Consider the following 10,200-nt stretch of genomic DNA (forward strand, 5'->3'; position numbering starts at 1 on the left):
TTTTTAAGCTTGTTAGTTAAAAAAAAAAAAAAAAAAAGTTCAAGAGTACATCAGGTATTATGTCATGGATCATCTTATATCCAAAAATATATTAAGGATTTTAATCTATTCTCATCAATAAATACCCTATACTTGCCTTCCAATTATTCCTCATATTGTTGGATGCACAACAACAGTCTGGGATGATTTGCCATAGCCGTCTCCTTTATGGATCAGCCATTTAGAGCCGTCTTGCAGAGTCACTCTAAAAACACCACAAGCAGAAAACATGCATAACACTCACTCCAATCAATACACAAGTGTGATGTATTGAGCCTTTTGTTCACCATTATCCATACAACACAAGATACTGCTACAGAACTGTTGATTAACTCTTGCTTTTACCTGACTCCTGAGTGGCTCAGTATGCCTATTTGGAAGGGTATCCCATCCAGAGGTCTGGTGAACAGTTCAGCCATGTACACTTTCGAGTTGTAGAGTTTGTTTAGATCAGACTTGTTGGAAAGGTCGTATTTGTAGGGGTCAAACTCTGAAGAGATTCAATGTTTCAGAAAATAGATAATTCCCTCAAATATGCAGCATAACAATCAAACAATCTGATGCAGAAAAACAAACAGGAGGTCACGGTTAGTTAGTTAGTTAATTAAATTAAATTAAATTAAATTAAATTAAATTAAATTAAATTAAATTAAATTAAATTAAATTAAATTAAATTAAATTAAATTAAATTAAATTAAATTAAATTAAATTAAATTAAATTAAATTAAATTAAATTAAATTAAATTAAATTAAATTAAATTAAATTAAATTAAATTAAATTAAATTAAATTAAATGTTTATAAATTAAATGTTTATATAGAGAAGATGCAGACAATATAGAAAGAGTACTTGCACGCAAAGTGAAAATTAACAAAATTTATAAATGTACCTTTGCCCGATGAGGATTCAGCCACCATGGCCAACACAGCCAGGAGGAGCAGACCCAATCCAGTCATGAAGGACATCATTGTTCACAGCAAACTGAAGCTCTTGAGAATCTGATGAGATTTTGTTACCGGAGCATTTTATACTTTTGTGGGATCATCCCCAAAAGCTTAATTCATTGCTGGTTTATCGAAACAAACATGGCGGGCAGAGGCAGTGGTTTAGGAAAGAGCCAGACTGCACAGTTTTAATGAATGAACTCCCTTGGAAAACAATGGTTTGGTTTGTGTCGGTCAACAAACCAAATAGTTATGTACAGAAAAATTAAACTTCATTTATATTGAATTATCATAAATATTTGCTTGTACACTAAGTGCAAATGATGATAAATTCTGTTCACACAAAGCACATGGCATAACAAGTGAGGTACAGTAAGGATAATTATTAGGCGCTGTCTATTTAAAAATAGCCAACCTTTTAGGCGAACCTATTTGGCTATTTACACAAACTCCATCCACCATCATTCAGATATTTTACTTTCAACACAAACAGCACATCGCTTCTAGATAAAATATATTTTTCTTTTTATATACAATGCACATTTCTTAATATTAAGCCTAAAATGTGTTTTAATGACATTATTGATGAGGATTGTATGATCTTTGAATAATATCGGTCTTTAAAGATATTTAAAGTGTACCTAAAGTATACTTGCAATAGCTCCACTTTAGCACAACTTCAGTATATCTTTAATTGGAGTTCAGCACAAAATTATTTGTTCCAATTTAGCAGACTTTAATTATACCAGTTTAGTATACTAAAAGTCCAATTGCAGGGCATTTTTATTAAGTACATAAAAATGTAAATGTATTTTTAGTATACTTAGCATGAAATAAATGTATTTCAAATACATTTAAGTATATTTATTTTTCACTTGGGTTAATACATTGAAACAATCAAACATTTAAAAAATATTTAAGAAACACAGCAGTGTAACAATTAAGAATGCATTATCAAAATGATTTAAAAAAGTATTTAAAGTGATGCTTTCTTCACCTGTAACATACTAACATAATAGTTGTGAATTTAACGACCCATCATCCGGTCGGCTGCATCATGGCAGTTATCAAACAAAAGTTTGTAGTCTGTTCCTCCAGCCTTCACAAAGTCAGACACTGTCTTGCTCCCCCGAAAATCTTTTGTCTCAACAATCTGTCAAAAAAAAAAGTAAATAAATAAAAACTAAAATTAGCAGACCAAAATGATGAAGTTAAGTGAAATTGAGAGTGAATTTTATTAAAGAATTTCTTATTAAGTCTTATTTTAAAAACATAGACTTTTATATGCACATACACATGGATAAAATACTGTCTTTTATCTTTAAGGTATTCTTATACCAGAGTTGCAAAAATACTTGCCTTCCAGTTACTGCTCATATGACGGGCAGCCACAACAACAGTCTGGGATGAGATGCCATAGCCATCTCCTTTATGGACCAGCCATTTAGTCCCGTCTTCTAGAGTAAAAGGAAGACCAGCAGACGAAATCCACAAGATTCAAACCACTCACTCCCCTAAATATACAAATGTGATTTATTCACCATGATGCATATAACACAAAAATAAAATGACAAAACTGTTGATTATATCTTGATTTTACCTGACTCCAGAGTGGCTAAGTTTGCCTAATTGGAAAGACATCCCCTCCAGAGGCCTGGTCATCCTCTCTGCCATGAAAACTTTGGAGTTGTATAGTTTCCTCAGGTCAGACATTTTGGAAAGGTTATAACTGTAAGAGTTTCTTTTCCCTGAGGAGATTAACATGATGGAAAACAGATAATTCCCCTGAATGTGCACCAGTGCTAATTTTTAAAACGGTTTAAGGCTAAAGAAAACAAGTTTAATCCATATACTTGTTCGTTATTTAAAATTAAAATAAACCCATTAGAGAAGGTGCAGACAATGTAGTGAAAGTCATGCTAAGCAAAGTGAAAATGAACAAGATTTGTAAATGTACCATTGCCCCATGAGAATTCAGCCACCACGGCCACTATATGGCCAGGAGAATCAGACCCAGTGCAGTCTTGAAGGACATCATGGTTTACTGCAAACTAAAACTTTTGAATGTCTGAAAGTTTGTTACCAAAGCAATTTGTATACTTTTTTGACCCTGTGATCCTCCCCTTTTTCGAAATGCTTGCTTCACTGCTCATGTCATCTAAACAAACATGGCACGTCCACAACAGTGTTTTGGGAAATAGCAGGATTGCACAATGTTGGTTTAATGGATTGTTTTAGAGTTCTATAACTGTGCTGAAGTTCTGAATCTCAAAGAGGTCGCATGTTTCTGCTGACAAATGGAAAGTGGGAAAAGCCAGAATTGCACAACTAAATTAAACAACAACAAAAAAACATTCACAGTTTAACAAACAGTAAAAGAGCATGAAAACAGTAGTAGTTCTTACTATTTAGTAGACGGTTTTGTTTAGTAATGGCTTTTAATTATTTTTTTTATTGAATTGTGGTTTTATTAAACTTATTTATTGTGCAAAGGAGAGTCAGAAGAATCTATAATGGAGGTTGCTGATCATTCAAAACAAAATTAAGATAGAAATTTGTTGATTTGTTGAGATGTAAACTTAAGTACATTATCATGCAATAGGATGATGGACATTTTTAATGCTCTGTTATTCTTCATCTGTTTACCACCAATGCTACTCACCCTCACAAACTGTCTAATGTGTTCAGAGGCCTGCTTTGCAGAAATACATTTCCCAATCATCTCAATATACATTACAAAAATAAATAAATTAATTAATTAAGATTTGAACCAACCCAACCTCTCCTACATAAATCACAACTTTGCAACAATAACCGACAAATGATTGCTGGCAGCAGACTGGGTGGTTTGAGTATTTTACAAAATGGATTTCACAACAGAGTCTAGAGTTTGGTATGGAAATAAAAACCATCCAGTGGGCAGTTCTGTGGAAGAAAAGGCCTTTGAGAATTTGAGAAGGTTTAGAGGAGAATGGCCAGACCAATGTGATATGCACTAGAACATCTTTGAATTGACCATATGCATCCATTAGTTCCACAGTCAAACCCATCTTCTTGCAGGATTCATGGCTTTTTATAATATCACTATTTTATAATAACTATTTTATTTTATAATAACACTGCATGTTGCACTATGACTCAGACAGGAATCACTTATGACACTCATTTATATTTACAGAGCTGCACTTTGACTGTCATTAAAGTGACTAATGTGCCACCTAACCACAGAATAAAGGTTAGTATCACACAGAAAGTTTAGATGGAGGCTTGCCTCACTAAATGAGACCCTGAAGAGGCGTATATCAAATGCATCACTACACACTCAGCATAAAAAACAGTCAGCGAGCAATTTACTTATTAGTCTATACACTTTTCTCCCCTTATTAACACTTAAAATGAGCAAGTTGGAATGGATAAGGCACTTGAAAAACATGGCGAAGAAGAGTCCTTTATATTCAAATTTCATTATCGGCTTTGTGATGCTTGGACTTGAGAAACTTGTGGAGATAGACTTTGCATGCCCTTGTAATCCAAAGCTGAATCTGCTGTTTTCAGCTGCATATTTTGTAGTTCCAGCTCTGTTCTCCTTCGCACTTTTGTTTTATATTCAAAGCTCACAAATCAGCAATTATTGAAGCTCTTTGCACTGTGCTTTAGTTTGTCTCACTCCGGCCGTTCTCTGGATCATGCTGCTGTTCCTTGATGGACAATATTTTGCCTGTGCAAAGACTTCATGGGAAGGACTAACGGTTCACACGGATATAACTGCTTCAACAACATGGTGTCATTAATCATTAATCACACCTGACAACACCACAGAAAAGCAAATGGCATTTTTTAGCTATCGAAATAATTCCCAGGTGAGCATGATTATGAAATCAAGTTACTTTACAAATATGTTGTGTGTGTGTGTGTGTGTGTGTGTTTTCCTAAAACATTTTTCTAAGTTTATCATTTTTTAAACACAAAAGTACTTCTTCAGATAGTGGGACCTGAACTCACTGCCTCTGATTTGGATGGGCATAAGGAAATGGCAATACACACCAACAAGAACCAAAGAACTTGATAATGAACAAATATAAATGGTGGATTTGAGCCCTTCACCGCCTCCTGACAGTGCTTCTACAATTGTGGATCACAGTAGAGATGATTTTTAACAGCTTAAAATAAAACAGTACAAGACATGACGTCATTTTCATAGTCATTTTAAGACGTTTTCATGTTCACAAACCTTATGTTTAAAATTCATAGTCTTCATGCATTAAATATAATGCTATAAAATAATGTCACAAGTTTTTTTATTTAATTTTATATTATATACTGTGACATCACTGAAATACGGTCTTTTTGCAACACAAATAATCAACTTTGTGTTAATCACTTCTGAACAATTAAACTGTATTTGCCATTTTCTGATGAAAATGTGTTATATTATAAGTTTTTCCTTTAGCAACTGTCATGTAGAGTAACAAACCACTTCCTGTCATTTACAACAAGATCATGTTTACTTTCAGTTTTAGAATTACTTTCACTTTGAATCATTATAGTCTTTTAGTGAAATGGCAAAATGAAAACTCTATACTCTGAGAGACAAATGTTACTATGTATGAACTGGTGAGTTCTCAAACTTAAAGCAAAACACCTCCAGGCCAACATATCATACAGTTTCCTCAGGGATAAAATCCAAGAATCTGTTCTGGATTATTATTGAGTAAATAGCTGCTTTAAACCAAGAAAATCATTTGAAGCATCTGATCCTGCCTTGTTATAAACACTTTAAACACTCCCAAAAAGGAATATTCTGTCATAATTTACTCACCCTTGTGCTGTTACAAACCTGCATGACTTTCTTTCTTCTGCAGAACACACAAAGAAAATAATCTGAACGATGTTTTGACTGTTTTTGTCCATACAGTGAAAGTCAGTGGGGTCCAAAACAACACTGAACACTACCTTTCACAATAAAAAAAAAAAATGTTTTGTTGCTTTGTGTTCAACATAGGAAAAAAAGTCTGTAACACTTTGTTTTAAGAACCAATTCTCACTATTAACTAGTAGCTTATTAGCATGCATATTACTAGCATAGTGACTGTTTATTAGTACTTATTAGGCCTTATTCTTCATGACCATATTCTAGATCCTTTAACCCGACCCCATACCTAAACTTAACAACTACCAACTCACTTTTAATAAGCAGCAAATTAAGAGTTTGTTGAGGGAAAACTCTTAGTTAATAGTCAATATGTGTTCCCTAATCTAAAGTGTTACCAGAAAGTCATACAGGTTTAGAATGCCATCAGTCCAAAAGAAGTTAAATAAAAAGCACCCATCCATAAAAAAGTGTATCACACGGCTCCGGGGGGTGAACAAAGGCCTCCTATATTTTTTAATGTAGCTTGCGCCAACAGTCCTACACGGAAGCAGCTCCGGGCGGATGACGTATGAGTTCAGCGTTTTATGGACGGGCGCTTTTTATTTAACTTCTTTTGGACTGATGCATGCAACACCCGCTGAGTGGAATTAAACAACTTGAAAGATCAAAGACGAGTTTTAATATAACTCCGACTGGATTCGTCTGAAAGAAGAAAGTCATATACATCTAGCATGACTTGAGGGTGAGTAATTTGTGGGCTAATTTTCATTTTTGGGTGAACTAACCCTTTAAAAGGCCTTTTAAAGAGCCATAACTCCTACAAACCCATTACTTATTTATAAGAATCCTGAAAAATCACTCCATGACACCAAAGGATCTTGCTGACAAATTAACAAACTTCAATCAATAGAAGAAATATTAGATTTTCTTTAAATAGGGCATTATCTAACACTTAACGTGTTACATGTTCCTTCTATCTAGCTATCTTAGCATGTTACATGTTCTATCTATCTTAGTATGTTACATGTTCTAGCGAGTTGTTAGTCACTCAAATTGTAGTATTATGCCTAGGGTGACCATACGTGCCATTTTCCCAGGACGCGTCCTGGGAAAATGGCACGAATGGTCACCCTAATTATGCCACTCATCTATAGTGCTATCCAAGTGCCCGCTGTACAGTCTTTTAAAACTGTTTCATAAAGTCAGATCTCTCAATCACAACCACAGAGCTTACCAGAACGTCTTACTCTTATATGACGATGTGAAATGTGTGAATTTCACTTGCATCACACAAAAGTTAGCAGCGATCACTTTCAGTTTTAGTCTGTAGTACACCTCTCGACCTTAACAACACAGACAATAAGCAAGGAATGGGTGGCACACTTGAAAGAACAGCTGAAGAAGAGTCCTTTTTATTCAAATGCAATTATTGTCTTTTTAATGTTGGGACTTCAGAAACTCGTGGAGATGGACTTTGCATGTCCTTGTAATCCAGAGATTAACTTTCTGTTCTCTGCAGCATATATTTTGGTTCCTGCTCTGTTCTCCAGTACACTCATGTTTTATATTCAAAGCCCACAATGTAACACAAAGTGTCTGCCATCCACTATAACCTGCATCGCTCCAGCTGCTGTTTGGATCATGCTGCTGTTCTTTAATGGACAGTACTTTGCCTGTGCAAGAACCTCCTGGGCAGGACTGACGGTTCACAACTGCTTCAACAAGCAAATAGCATTTTTTGGCTTTCTAATTACTTCTCAGGTGAGGTGAATCATTGGGATGATTTAATTCAGTTTGACGTGGATGACATTCATCACATCAAACAGAATTAAATCATCCCAATGATGACATTCATCACATCAATTGTACTATAGATTTTTTAAAACAGTGAAATGTTTTTAAACTGGAACAATACTATATGTATTTTGGTGTATTGTTCTATATTGTTATTGGATTCTCCTTGCCTGGTTTGTCTTGTTTTAACTAGAGTTTGAGTTTGTTTGGTTGAATTGGCATTGAATGCTCACTGATTTTGAATGTTCAAATCTGATGTGGTTATAAATCAAGTATCTGATTTATATTTATAAATATGTAATTGAATTAAATGTTATTAAATGAGAATATGATATACAAATATTAAAAATGTAATTTAAAAAAATATATAATTTCTTAAGAAATCTCTACATTTTTGAATAGCATTTCAGTTAATATGCACCTCATACCTTTGGAATAAACACCATACAAAGAGTGCCACAGCAGCATGTGATGATCACAAGGGTCACAATGCAGAACTGCACATTTGGCTGATCCTGCCACAGCATGTAGGCACATGTACCAATCAGAATCACTGAGACTGACACAAGCACACTGAATGGGATACTCCTGCTGTCATTTACGGCAGGGATGTTCATGTGGCGTGTGATCCATGCCAGGAAACAGGTACTCAGCTGGATAGGAGACAAGGACATGTGCAAATACATTCTGTTAATTTGCCATCTGTTTCATTATTGCTATATAATTGACCACTGTTTGACATGTTTTTAATCTAATCTCATACCAGGATTATCCCCTTATAAACGTAGAATGCAGTCATCCAGAAACCCATGTATATGTTCTCACATCGCTCTGAAAAGGGCTGAATAAAAAAATCTTGCCCATGAGGATCAGCCTAAAACAAAAAGTGAAAAATACTGACACAAAAATCAACCCAGGCTCACTGGAAGTACATGAGTCTGTCTATATTTCTGAAAAACTGCAAAAAGGTATACATTTCACTGCGGATTTCCAGGTGAAATAAACACCTGGAAACTGCAATAAAACATTGATTATTCATTGATAATCTGCCCCTGTAATCATAATTTGTGTAAACAAAAGTTGTTGGTGTTTTATTTGTTCTTTCAGAATACTGCAGCAAAATGGGTTCACACAAATTATGTTTACAGGGGCAGATTATCAATGTGTGTTTCCTTATTTTTGTGTGGTTCCTTGCACAATACTATGTTATGATCTCACATATTCAGACTCTTTCTCTTTTGTGCTGCAAAGAAGAAAGACATCACACAGATTTGGAGTAAATGATAGATAGATGATCTCTTTATGAATGCTTGTATTAAGAGCTTTCTAATATTCTTGAAAGGTCTTGACATACTAATGGCCCTGTGAATGACAAAATAGAATAGAATACAACAGATCTATAACCATGGTTTAAAAGAAATGCTTTAAGCACTGTTGAATGAAATACTTAATAAATACACATTCAAGATCATTAACCAAACACACAACTTACCAATGATTGCGGTTTCACACTGAAGACCACACTGTAAAAAATAAGTGTAATTTTAACTGTAAAATTGTAAAAACGCTACGGAAAAAAACTGTTAATAGGTTAACAGTAAATTCCCGTACTATATACAGGGAAAAACTGTAAAATATCTAACCAGACAATTTTACAGTAAAATGCTGTTAATTTGACAGTTTTTAGAAGTAAAAATAACAAATCAATGTATAATTTACAGTCAAAAACTGTAAACGGATATTCCCAGAATTCCCTGCATGACACTCCACATTTGAAAGTATTTTGTTTAAATAATCATTTTTTTTAATAGTTTTTGTTATTAGTTATGTATATTTGGGCTTTATGTTACATCTTCTGTTGTTTAATGAAAGTTTAATGCATTAAGTATCATGTGTGTTACCATGATGGTGTTTTGTGTTTGCATGAATGACTCTGTGCACCTTCTATATATTAGTATATACTTCTGCTTGTGGCGAAGCTACTTGTGATGAGCTTTGATTCTTCATGTGGCTTTCTCTTTTACCACCTGCATTATTATGCTGGTTGTCAGTATGTTAAAGGTACAAAACAGATTTTAATAGCAGTGTGCATTGTTGAATTTACATTCAAATTTTCTTGTTTGTAAATTAGTTTTATACTGTAAAATGTACAGTTTGTGGCCGTAAATGTGTTTCTGTATTTTTTACAAAATTATTCTGGCAACCACAGCTGCCAAAATTTGGTAAAAACTACAGAATTTTTTTTACAGTGCAGGAAACTATAAGCTGTAGAAATTCCTAAGAAATTTAGAAACGCCACAATACCAAAGATAAATATATTGATGCGTTTCCTGTGAGGGTACACAAGGGTTCGGTCCTTTGTGGGTTTGTCCCTGTCACGATGCACACACACGAGGAACGAGGAGACGCTGGAGAATACTTTTACCAAGACTTTATTTTCAGGAACCAAGGGAGACAAACTCAGGAAGACGTTTAACAGCGGACAGAGAACTTGGGACTGGGAACACTTTTTATACACACAGGAGGAGGGGATGACGAGACACACCTGGG

Source organism: Sinocyclocheilus anshuiensis, unplaced genomic scaffold (genome assembly GCF_001515605.1).
Source record: "Sinocyclocheilus anshuiensis isolate Anshui unplaced genomic scaffold, SAMN03320099.WGS_v1.1 scaffold902, whole genome shotgun sequence".
Lineage (NCBI taxonomy): Eukaryota > Metazoa > Chordata > Actinopteri > Cypriniformes > Cyprinidae > Sinocyclocheilus > Sinocyclocheilus anshuiensis.